We start from the raw sequence: 14,388 nt of genomic DNA on the forward strand, positions 1-14,388 counted from the left end.
CAAAACTTTTCCTGCTTTAAAATTGTTCTTGTTGGCATTTTTGGTCACAGAAGTAAAGAGCTTCTTAAAACAACAATATATCAACAATTGTATAGTTATATTGACATGCAGGAATAACTCTTATTTTTCCCACATCTGGGGAAAAAAGGAGATAGGTGATATCGACCAAAAATATTGTTCAGTGTTCTAAACTAAGGTATTTGTTTATTCTCTGAATAAATAACAATTAGATAGGTACTCTGTAGTATAAACTCTTCAGGTTGTTTGAGGGAACTTGAGAAGATAAATTTTACACAATATGCCATCACACAGGAAAGATACACAGAGTCTACTATTTTCTAACTTTTACTGTAATTTATTTTGTTTCTGATGCATATAATGTAAGTGATGTGGAGAATCTATATATGTGGAAAAGAACTTGGGGGAATGATATTCAGAGAACATAGCTACACAAAAGTGCCTCCTCCCCCCCAAAATCGCCAGAGTAATTATATAAGGTACAGTAGAAATATTACTAATAATAAGCATTTTAATTGTATGACATACATATGGAACTTATAAATGAGATAATTAGGAGAAGACTCAAAATCATAGTGGTCACAGATGACATTGACTTTTAAGAGTAAGGAATGTGTACTGTGTCCTGAGATCAAAGTTTGAGTTTTACTTGTTATTGTTTTTTTTTTTTTCTAAACAAAAGTTTGGGTTAGTGTATAAGGATGGAAGCTGGTAGAAAAAAAATATAAGAAATTTTAGGAATTATTGAGAGGTGAGGTAATGTGAAGCTGAATTAAATGATAGTGGATGTGAAAAGATAAGGATAAGTGGGGGAATAAAGCTCCTTTAAGATAACACTTCTTTGGGGCTGGGGCTGGGATTCAGTGGTAAAGCATCTGCCTAGCACATGTGACACACTGGGTGTGATCCTCAGCACCACATAAAAATAAATGAAGAAAATAAAGGTTTTCTGTCCATCTACAACTTAAAACATTTTTTTTTAAAATAACACCTCTTCTGAGATAGCATGTGTATTAGGAAAGATTATGGATCCTGAAGGCTCACTTACCCAATTTTGCCCTCCTATATACAAATTATGCAACTTCATACAATATTCTAAACTCTCACACAATGGAGATGATCATATGTGTTTTTTTTTTCAATTTTTACAAAAAGCCTGCAAAAGTTTGATACATGACAGATGTTCAATATATCCTAATTTTCTTCTTTCTTTGTCCTTTCAGTGCATAGAGAACAGCACAAGATGGTAGATAAGAATATTATAATATATATATATATATATGTATGATATAAATGTGGTAGAAGATTAAATTTCATAGAAACCAGAACCTAAGAATTCAAACAGAAAAATCAACATGCCAATAAAAGCAGCAAGGTAGGTTATAAAGGCAGAGATAATTGAGACTAGAGAGAAATTATCATGGAATACATAGTATAAACTAAGTCTTATAGGAGAAAATGGAGTGAGACTGGGAAATTATGACAATGAGTAGTAATTATATATAGGAGAAAATTTCAAAATCCACACACATTCTCATACAAAGTGTATGGTCAGTAAAAAAAATTGATAAGGCCTTAAGCTTTAACATTAGAAAGATAACAAGATCTAGAACAATCTACAAAGACTTTAAAAGATTCTTGGATTTAGTTTCTACATTTTTCTTACTTTTTTGGCTGATGTCTTTTTCTGTTTATTGGTTTCTTTGTTTGTTTTAACTCCTTGGATTCAAGGAAATCTTTGTAAGAATGTAACCTAAACGTAGCTAAAGGAATATAGACTGCAGTGATAACACAAAACAAGGACTTTTTTCTTTTTTTTTTTTTTGCAAAATACTTTGGAAAATGCTCAAAACAAATGGATAATTACAGCTTTCAAGAATCAAAGTCAATGGGCTGGGGATGTGGCTCAAGTGGTAGCGCGATCGCCTGGCATGCATGCGGCCCGGGTTCAATCCTCAGCACCACATACCAACAAAGATGTTGTGTCTGCCAAAAACTAAAAAAAAAATAAATATTAAAAATTCTCTCTCTCTCTCTCTCTCTCTCTCTCTCTCTCTCTCTCTCCTCTCTCACTCTCTCTTTAAAATAAAAAAGAATCAAAGTCAAAAAGGAAAACCATGGAGGAAGGGGTAATCAGAATTCATGTCACTACATTACAATGCCCATATTAACAAAAAAAAAATCACAAAACATACAAAGAAACAGAAATAAAATGCCCAAGTTAATGAAGCAAAATAAACTTACAAAAAAACATCTCTGAGAAACTACAGACACCAGATTTACTAGACAAAGATTTTAAAACAAGTGTTTTCAATATGTTTAAAGAGCTAAAAGATAACAGAGACGAATAAATAAAGGACATTTGGAGAAGCAGATAGGTGGCAGGTTAGAGGAATCCATAGAGCTGCAGCAGCTCTTCAAGAATGAATTAAGTCAGCAGTTGTGCAGCAGAAATTCAGAGACATTGGGAGCCTGAAATTAACATTTGGATTATGTTTAGCCTATGTGTAGAAGCTAAGATATATTAGAAATGCAGAACCACTCACAAAAGAATATTCTCATGAAAGAGGAAGAGGAACATATCTCAACAGATGTGTAAGTCTAAGTCTACATCCAAGAATTCTGAAAATATGAGTAAATATGCAAACGGGTCTCCTCCAAAACTGTGTAATCCCACAACATGGGAGCCCATGTTGTAGGTCATAAAATTTGAGAGAAAGACAATAAAAATGACTATTAAAATGATTAATGAGCTAAAAGTAGATCTAAACAATAAAATAAGAGAAAAAATAAAGGGGATAAAAGACTCTTTCAAAAGAGAAAGAGATCCTGGGACAACATTGAGGGACCAAATGTGAGAGTTATTGGACTTGAAGAAGTCTTGGAAATACAAACTAGTGGCATTAAAAACCTCTTCAGTAAAATAATAGCACAAAATTGTCCAACTATCAAGGATGAGATGGCCATTCACACAAAGGAGACATATAAAATCCCAAACAGTCAAGATCAAATAAGAACCCCCCCAAACCACATCACAATCAAAATGCCTAACATATAGAATAATGATAGAATATTAAAAGCCACAAGAGAAAATTGAAGGTCACGTTTAGAGGCAAATCAGTAGGGCTCACCTCAGACTTCTCATCTCAGACTCTAAAATGCAAGTGGGCCTGGAATGAGATAATAGCAGCTCTGAAAGAAAATGATTGTCAACCCAGACTGCTATATGTGTAGTAAATGGATGGAGTTGAAGAATATCATGCTAAGTGAAGTAAGCAATCCCAAAAAACAAAAGGACAGCCATTCTCTCTGGTAAGTGGATGCTGATTCATAATGGGGAGGGGGGAGGCATGGGGAAAATTGAGCAACTTTGGAAAAATGGGAGGGTGGGGAGAGAGGGTGCATGGGGGCAGGAACAATGATGGAATGGGATGGATATCATTACCCTAGGTACATGTATGACTGCACATATGGTGTGAAGCTACATTGTGTATAATCATAGAAATGTAAAGTTGTGCTGTAATTGTGTAAAATGAATCAAAATGCATTCTGCTGTCATATATAATTAAAATAAATTAATTGATTAAAAATAATTATTGAGAATCAAAATAAATAAAAACATATCAAAATACAAAATAGAAATCATAACCATTAAACCAACACTTAAGAAAATACCTAAAGAAAAATTACTCCAATTTTAAAAAAATCAAACCCCAGAGCTTCCAAATGTATGAAGACCAACAGAAGAGAAGCCAAGCAAATGAAAATTAAGACAAAAGTAAATACAAGAAATAAATCGAAATAACAGAAAATCTCTCCATAATAACTCAGAGTAAAAGGCCTTAACACTCCATTTTCAAGACATAGGTTGGCAGAGTGGACAAAGAAACAAGTCCCAACTAGAAGCGGCTTGTAAGAAACTCATAGGCAAACACATACACAGGCTGAAAGTAAAATAATGGAGAAAGACATTTTTTGGAAATGGAGTCCAAAACCAAGCAGGAGTATATATACTCTTAGACACAAAAGCAGATTTCAAGAAAAAAAAAAATAATCAGAAGAGATAAGGAAGGTCAAACCACACTGGCAAAGGCTAAAAATCCAATAAGAGTACATAATGATAGCAAATATTTATGCTTCAAATATCTGTTAAGCTAATTATATAAAAGAAAAACTTAGTGATATTAAGTGATAAATACTGGGTGATTTCAATGCATCCCTCTCACCAGGACACAGGTCAACCAGACCAAAAAAAATGAACAAAGACACTTCTCACCTAAATAATACCATACATCAAACAGACCTAACATATCTATAGAATAATTGATTCAAAAACGCCAGAATTTACTTTCTTCTTACAAGTTGAAGGAACTTTTTCCAAACTAGTTCATATTTTAGGTCAGAAAAAAGACCTAGAAAATGCAAAACAACTGACATAATTCATTGTGTCTTATCAGATCATAGGGGAAAGAAATTAGAAATTGACAAAAAGGAAAAATATTTAAGCAATATAAACACATGGATATTGAATAATACTCTTTGGAACAAGGAATGAGTCATAGAAAAATGAGAGGAGAAATTTTAAAAATTCTTGGAATCAAACAAGATTAGTGAGACAATGAAACAAAATCTTTGGGATACTATGAAGAATTTCTAAGATGACAGTTTACAGCATTACATGCTGACACTATAAATATAGAAAGATCCCAAGTAAATAAGCTAATGTTACATCTCAAGGTCCTAGAAAAGCAGGAATAAACTATATCCAAAATCAGTACAAGGAGTAAATAATTAAGGTCCAAGCTGAAATTAATGAAATGGATAATAAAAACACAATTCAAAGAATCAATGCAACAATGAGAAGGTTCTTTGAAAGGATAAACAAGACTGATAAACACATAGTCAACCAAAAAACAGAGAGAAGACTTAATCAACAAAATTAGAGATGAAAAGGGAGATATCACCATAGACTTTGAGGAAATACAGATATACAGGTACTGTACTAAGAACTCTCATAGCAATAAATTGGAAAATCTAGAAGAGTTTGACAAATTTCTAGACACAAAAGACCTACCTACATTGAAACCAGAGGATTCAGAAAATCTACACAGATCAATATTAAGTAACAAGACTAAAACAGTAATAAAAAGCTTCAGTGGTAGAATGCTTGCCTAGCATGTGTGAGGCACTGGGTTCAATCCTCTATACCATATAAAACTAAATAAATAAAATAAAGGCATTGTGCCAATCAACATTTTTAAAAAATATTCCAACAAAAAAATCTTCCAACAAACAAAAAGTCCAGGACCAGATCAGTTCTCAGCTATGTTCTACCAGAGCTTTAAAGAAGACTCTATATTAATCCTCCTCAAATTATTGCATGAAATATAAAGGGAGGGAAGATAACTGAATTCATTTTATGAAGTCAGTATAATGCTGATATAAAAACCACATAAATCTGTACAGTGCTTTTGGCAGTAGGGCCATTTTGACAATATTAATTCTGCCCATCCAAGAGCATATGAGATCTTTCCATCTTCTGTCTTCTTCAATTTCTTTCTTTAAAGTTCTGTAGTTTTCATTGTAGAGGTCTTTCACTTAATTTATTAGATTAATTCCCAAGTATTTTTTGAGGCTATTATGAATGTTATAGTTTTTCTAATTTCTTTTTCAGCTGAATCACCATTACTGTATAAGAACACAGTTGATAAAATGGCCATACTACCAAAAGTGCTATAAAGATTTAATGCAATTCCTATGAAAATTCCAATAATGTTCGTCATAGAAATAGAAAAGGCAGTCATAAAATTTATTTAGAAAATAAAGAGGCCCAGAATAGCCAATAAAAATCCTTAGTGAGAAGAGTAAAGCAGGAGGCATCACAGTATCAGAAATTATACTACAGAGGTATAGTAACAAAACATGGTATTGGGAACAAAGCAGACATGAAGACTAATGGAACATTGCCGCAGTCTGGCTGGGCACAATTCACCAGCCACTTATCAAACAGAAACAAACTTTATTTTTAAAACACACATGCCGCACCACATGAGCTCTTCAGGAATTCCCTCAGAGCCCAACTGCCACCATCGGCGTCCCACAAGCCTCTCAACCCCCCCCCCTCCTCCTGCTGTTGAGGCCAATTGCCTGGGTTGCTTGGGCGACCAATGAGCAACTCCATGGTTGGAAAGGGCGGGGAAACAGCCCAATGAGCATCAAAGCAGAGTAGCCAATCAGCTGGCAGCTGGAAGTTTGCTGGGGCCACTGTGAGGCAATCATCAGCTGGCAGCTGGGAGTTTGCTGGGGCCCCTTAGGCTGTGGCTCTCAACAGAACATAATAGAAGACATAGAGACAAATCCAAGTAAATACAGTTATCTCATGACAGTCAAAGATTCCATAAACATACATTGGAGAAAAGATAGCCTATTCAACAAATGGTGCTAGGAAAGCTGAAAATCCATATGTAGCAGAATGAAATTTAACCCCTATCTATCACCCTGCACAATACTCAATGCAAAGTGGATCAAGGACCTCAGCATTAGACTAAAGGCCTACTAGAAGAAAATGTAGGCCTAATTTTCTATCATGTCAGCTTAGGAACCGACTTCCTCAACAAGACTCCTAAAGTGCAAGAAGTAAAATAAAGAATCAATAAATGGGATGATATCAAGCTACACACACACACACACACACACACACACACACAACAAACAAACAAACAAACAAAAACATCTCCACAGCAAGAAAACAATCAAGAGCAAGAAGAGGCAGCTTACAGAATATGGGAAAATCTTTACCACCCACACCTCAGATAGAGTATTAATCTCCAGGATATATAAAGAACTCAAAAAAATTAATAAAAACCAAATTACCTGATCAATAAATGGCCAAAGGAATTGAATAGACATTTCACAATAGAAATATGAATTGGCCACAAATATATGAAAAAAATGTTAAACATCATCATTTTAATTAAAGAAATGAAAATTAAAACTACAATGAGATTTCATTTCACTCTAGTCAGAATGACAATTATCAAGAATACAACTAAAAATAAGTGTTGGCAAGGACGTGGGGGAAAAAGGTACACTCATTTTCCTGGTGGGACTACAAATTGGTGCAACCAATCTTGAAAGCATTATGGAGATTCCTGAGAAAACTTGGAATGAAACCACCATTTGACCCAGCTATCCCACTCCTCGGCATATATAGAAAGGACTTAAAATCAGCATCCTACAGTGACACAGCCACATCACTGTTTATAGAAAAATAGTTTATATTCACAATAGTTAAACTATGGAACCAACCTAGGTACCCTTCAACATAGAATGGATAAGGATGTTATGGCATATATACACAATTGAATATGAATAAAGAATGACTTTATATGATTTTTTGCTGGTAAGTTGATGATCTGATGACTATCATGTTAGTAAAATAAGCCAATCCCAGAAATGTTGTGAATGTTCTCTGGGATATGCAGATGCTAACATACAATAAGAGGGGTGGGGAATAGAAGTTCATTGAATTACACAAAGTGGAATAAAGGGAATGGAGAGGGAATGGGAATAGGAAATATGATAGAATGAATCCAACATAACTTTCCTATGTTCATATATTAATATATCACCATTGAAATCCACATAATGTACAACCACAAAAATGGGATCCTAATTAGAAAAAGTTATACTCCATGTACATAAAATATGTCAAAATACACTGTATTGTAATGTATATCTAAAAAGAAGAAATAAAAAATAAAGGATAAAAATCTCACAAAGACACAACAAAGAAAAAAAATCAGATTTCTATCCCTGAAGAAAAAATCCTTGATAAAATACTAGCAATCTGCATTTAAAAACATTAAGAAAATTGTACACCATGAACAAGCTGGTTTCACCCCAGAGATACAAGGTTGATTTAACAAATGCAAATCAATAAATATAATTCATAATATAAATAAATAGAATTAAAGATAAATTAGGCACAGTGATATATGCCTGTAATCCCAATGACTTGGGAAACTGAGGTAGGAGGAGCCCAAGTTTGAAATCAGCCTCATCAACTTTGTAAGACCCATTTCAAAATTAAAAAAAATAAAAATAAAAACCAATAGGAGAAATTTTAAATTTTTTAATTTTTTTTTTAGTTGTAGATGGGCATGGTACTTTCATTTTTATATGGTGCTGAGAATGAAACCCATTGCCTTACATGTGCTAGGCAAGCATTTACCACTGAGCTTCAATTCTAGCACAATAGGAGAATCTTGAAAGCATCAAGAAAGGTAAGAAGAAAGATGGCAGCGATTAGAGTGCGTCACCACCGTGTACCACGTCACTGCACAGGTGAATAGCAAGTTAGAATGGCCAGAAGCTATCTTGTTAGGAATTTCCAGCAAAATTGGGGTGCACTGAAACCTAGAGGAAGGATTTCCAACACCCAAGGATCAATTACTGCAGCCAAATTGCAAGTAAAACCGTGCACCTGGGGATTCAGGCTGATTGATCAGTGGCCTGCCCCGCAGCCGGAGCCTGCACGCCAAGAAACGGCATGCCAGCAATGCAGAGAAACAATGCTATGGATTCTGTGGGGTCCTGCCAACTGTGCCCTCACAATGCTCCAGGCTGAGATCTGGGTTTGAGACGGGGGAGAGAAACAGTCCAGATCTGCCCTCCACACTGAACACCCCACCTAGGAAGCCAGCAGCCACCATCTTGGAGAGCTGACATCATCATCGCCAGTTTCGGACAGATGCGACCTCATTGCAGCAAGTTCAGAGATAGAACAGGTGTGTGACATTTAGCCCTTCACCCATTCAGCAAGGAAATTGCATAAAATCTCTCCCCAGTTTTCCGGGGGCCTGATTATTAGAGTGAGCATGAATAGAGGCGTGGGGAAAGGTAAAGGCACCTGACCTCCAACTCCCCCCTCCCACCAGTGGTGAAAACAAAACCTGTCCCGCCAGCTCCTAGAGGAGTGGCTATCAGAGGGAAACAAAATAATAGGGAGCCGGTTCCCAATAGCCGTGCGCCACATCCAGGAAACTGCAGGCCCAGAGTGTATCTTCAACTGCAGAGAGGTATCACACTGGGGAAGGCCTGTCTGGCAGGAGAAGGGAGGAGACTAGAGACCAGAAATAAACCTAAGTTAAAAGGTTTGGAGAGACACCAGGTGGGGGAGGAGGGAGCGGCCTCATACAGATGGTTTCCTACAGCCAGAGGGCAAAATCTTGGTCCGGAATGCACAGCACCACCTACTGGAAGAGAAGAAAATAGAAGCCTAACAGTGCCTTTTTTTTTTAAATAGTGATTTTTATTTTACTGTATTTTATAATTTTTTATCATTTTTTCTTTTTCTTTTCTATTTTTTTCTCTTTCTTTCTTCTCTCCCTCTCTCTTTCTTGGTTTGCCTCCTTAACTTTTCCCTATCTTTCCTCTCAAGCATGACCAATCAGATCATGTGTAAATTACTAAATGCAAATAGATGAATACTATGAGACGGTCTACAGTCCACCTAAGCACTTAACTACCCCCAAGTACTCCTGTCTATTCTCTTGTTAATATCCACCTGCATTTGAGCAACCCCCCAAAGAAGCTAACATACACTAACCTCCATACCATCAAATCGCCCAACCTTAACTTAAAATCCTAAGTTCAAACCTCAATTTTCTATATGCCATCAAAATCTGTAGGCCTTTAATGAAACTAATGAATTTACCTTAAATCACAATTAAATCCAACATCTCTAAACATTGTCTCCCAACACAAAGGAGAGATCGTGGAGCTATACAAAACCAAAACAAATTTATAGGATAAAACAGAAACACAGCAGTCAAACAGAGTTGGAAAGTAACTTGAGCACCATGAAAAAACAAGGGAAAAAAGGATTACAAACAATGCAGGATAACTTAAATTTACAGGAGAGCCTAGAGGCATCAGAAAAATGGACAGAGAAAGAACTCAAGGCATATCTGACTCAGATGGAATGGAATCTTAAAGAAGTCATTAGACAGGAAGTACAAACAATGAAAGAATACTTTGAAAATGAATTACATAAGCAGATTCAAGAAGCAAAAAATCAACTCTACCAGGAGATAGAGATTTAAAAAAAATCAAACAGTAATCCTAGAAATGCAGGAAACCATAAATCAAATCAAAAACTCAAATGAGAATATTGCAAATAGACTAGATCAAATAGAAATCAGAACATCAGACAATGAAGACAAAGTTTATCAACTCGAAAAGACTATAGCCAACGCAGAAAGGCTGGTAAGAAACCACAAACAAAACATCCAAGACATATGGGATGTCATAAAAAAAAAACAAACATAAGAGTCATTGGGATAGAAGAAGGTATAGAGGTCCAAACCAAAGGAATGAGCAACCTATTGAATGAAATAATCTTAGAAAACTTTCGAGAAATGAAGGATGGAATGGACTGCCAAATTCTGGAAGCCTACAGGACCCCAAACATACAAAACTGTAATAGACCAACTCCAAGACACATTATTATGAAGATATCCAACATACAGAACAAGGATAGAATATTAAAAGCTACAAGAGAAAGGAGGCAGATTACATTCAGGGGTAAACCAATTAGGTTAACAGCTGATTTTTCATCCCAGACATTGAAAGCAAGAAGATCCTGGAACAACGTATTTCCAACGCTGAAAAATAATGGATTCCAACCAAGAATATTGTATCCAGCAAAATTAAGCTTCAGGTTTGACAATGAAATTAAAATATTTCATGATAAACAAAAGTTAAAAGAATTCGCAGCCAGAAAATGAGCACTGCAAAGCATTTTGAGCAAAACACTACAAGTATAGGAAACAGTACCCAAAATAACAGTGGGATGTAACTCAGTAAATGGGGGGGAAATAACCAAAGAGTAAAAACTAGTCAAATTAAAATAAATAAATAAATAAATAAATAAATAAACATAACTGGAAGTACAAACCATATATCAATAGAAACCCTAAACATTAATGGCTTAAACTCACCAATCAAGCGACATAGGCTACTAACTTGGATTAAAAAAACAGACCCAACAATATGCTGCCTTCAGGTGACTCATCTGACAGGAAAAGACACACACAGGCTGAAGGTGAAAGGTTGGGAAAAATCATACCACTCATATGGTCCTCAGAAGCAAGAAGGAGTGGCCATACTCATATCGAATAAAATCAACTTCAAACCTAATTATCAATATGTATGCACCAAATAATGGTGCTGCAACATTCATAAAAAAAACTCTCCTCAAGTTCAAGAATCAAATAGACCACAACACAATAATTATGGGTGACTTCAACACACCGCTCTCACCATTGGACAGATCCTCCAAACAAAAGCTGAATAAAGAAACTATAGGACTCAATAACACAATCAATAACCTAGACTTAACCTACATATATAGAATATATCAACCATCATCAAGTGGATACACATTCTTCTTAGAAGCACATGTTTCCTCCTCAAAGATAGACCATATATTATGCCATAGGGAAACTCTTAGTAAATATAAAGGGGTGGAGATAATACCATGCATCTTATCGGATCATAATGGAATGAAACTGGAAATCAATGATAAAAGAAGGAAGAAAAAATCCTGCATCACCTGGAAAATGAACAATATGTTACTGAATGATCAATGGGTTACAGAAGACATAAAGGAGGAAATAAAAAAAAATTCTTAGAGATAAATGAAAATACAGACACAACATACCAGAATCTATGGGACACAATGAAAGCAGTTTTAAGAGGGAAATTCATTGTCTGGAGTTCATTCCTCAAAAAAAGAAAAAAAAAAACAATAAATAAATGAGCTCATACTTCATCTCAAAACCCTAGAAAATGAAGAGCAAAACAACAACAAAGGTAGGAGAAGGCAAGAAATTATTAAAATTAGAGTGGAAATCAATGAAATTGAAACAAAAGAAACCATGGAAAAAATTGACAAAACTAAAATTGATTCTTTGAAAAAATGAATAATTTCGACAGACCTTTAGCCATGCTAACAAAGAGAAGAAGAGAGAGAGCTCAAATTACTAACATATGGGATGAAAAAGGCAATATCACAACAGACACTACAGAAATACAGAAGATATTTAGAAATTATTTTGAAACCCTATATTCTAATAAAATAGAAGATAGTGAAGATATCCATAAATTTCTTAAGTCATGTGATTTGCCCAGATTGAGTCAGGAAGATATACACAATTTAAACAGACCAATAACAAAGGAGGAAATAGAATAAGCCATCAAAAGACTTCCAACCAAGAAAAGCCCTGGACCAGATGGGTATACAGCGAAGTTTTACAACACCTTTAAAGAAGAGTTAATACCAATACTTTTCAAGTTATTTCAGGAAATATAAAAAGAAGGAGCTCTTCCAAATTCATCCTAGGAGGCCAACATCACCCTGATTCCGAAACCAGACAAAGACACTTCAAAGAAGGAAAACTACAGACCAATATCTCTAATGAACCTAGATGCAAATATCCTCAATAAAATTCTGGTGAATTGGATACAAAAGCATATCAAAAAAATTGTACACCATGATCAAGTAGGATTCATCCCTGGGATGCAAGGCTGGTTCAATATACGGAAATCAATAAATCTTATTCACCATATCAATAAACTTAAAGATAAGAACCATATGATCATCTCCATAGACACAGAATAAGCATTCAACAAAGTACAGCATCCCTTTATGTTCAAAACACTAGAAAAACTAGTGATAACAGGAACTTACCTCAACATTGTAAAAGCTATCTATGCTAAGCCTCAGGCTAGCATCATTCTAAATGGAGAAAAACTGAAGGCATTCCCTCTAAAATCTGGTACAAGACAGGGATGCCCTCTCTCACCACTTCTATTTAATATAGTTCTCGAAATACTGGCCAGAGCAATTAGACAGACAAAAGAAATTAAAGGCATAAAAATAGGAAAAGAAGAAATTAAATTATCACTATTTGCGGATGATATGATCCTATACCTAGAAGACACAAAAGGGTCTACAAAGAAACTACGAGAGCTAATAAATGAATTCAGCAAAGTGGCAGGATATAAAATCAACACGCATAAATCAAAGGCATTCCTGTATATCAATGAAAAATCTTCTGAAATGGAAATGAGGAAAACCACCCCATTCACAATATCCTCAAAAAAAAAAAATACTTGGGAACCAACCTAACAAAAGAGGTGAAAGATTTATACAATGAAAACTACAGAACCCTAAAGAGAGAAATAGAAGAAGATCTTAGAAGATGGAAAAATATACCCTGTTCATAGATAGGCAGAACTAACATTATCAAAATGGTGATATTACCAAAAGTTCTCTATAGGTTCAATGCAATGCCAATCAAAATCCCAATGGCATTTCTTGTAGAAATAGATAAAGCAAGCATGAAATTCATATGGAAAAACAAAAGTCCCAGAATAGCAAAAGCAATTCTAAGCAGGAATTGTGAATCAGGAGGTATAGCGATACCAGATATCAAACTGTATTATATTTGATAAAAAGGCTAAAAGCATGCAATGGAGGAAGGATAGCATCTTCAACAAATGGTGCTGGGAAAACTGGAAATCCATATGCAACAAAATGAAACTGAATCCCTTTCTCTCACCATGCACAAAAGTTAACTCAAAATGGATCAAGGAGCTTGATATCAAATCAGAGACTCTGCATCTGATAGAAGAAAAAGTTGGCTATGATCTACATATTGTGGGATCAGGCTCCAAATTCCTTAATAGGACACCCATAGCACAAGAGTTAAAAACAAGAATCAACAAATTGGACTCAAATTAAAAAGTTTTTTTTTTTCTCCACAAGAGAAACAATAAGAGAGGTAAATAGGGAGCCTACATCCTGGGAACAAATCTTTACTCCTCACACTTCAGATAGAGCCCTAATATCCAGAATATATAAAGAACTCAGAAAATTAGTCAATAAGATAACAAATAACCCAATCAACAAATGGGCCAAGGACCTGAACAGACACTTCTCAGAGGAGGATATACAATCAATCAACAAGTACATGAAAAAATGCTCACCATCTCTAGCAGTCAGAGAAATGCAAATCAAAACCACCCTAAGATACCATCTCACTCCAGTAAGAATGGCAGCCATTATGAAGTCAAACAACAACAAGTGCTGGCGAGGATGTGGGGAAAAGGGTACTCTTGTATATTGCTGGTGGGACTGCAAATTGGCGCGGCCAATTTGGAAAGCAGTATGGAGATTTATTGGAAAGCTGGGAATGGAACCACCATTTGACCCAGCTATTGCCCTTCTTGGACTATTCCCTGAAGACCATAAAGAGCATACTATAGGGAGACTGCTACATTGATGTTCATAGCAGCACAATT

The sequence above is a fragment of the Urocitellus parryii genome, chromosome X (assembly GCF_045843805.1).
Source record: "Urocitellus parryii isolate mUroPar1 chromosome X, mUroPar1.hap1, whole genome shotgun sequence".
Taxonomy (NCBI): Eukaryota; Metazoa; Chordata; class Mammalia; order Rodentia; family Sciuridae; genus Urocitellus; species Urocitellus parryii.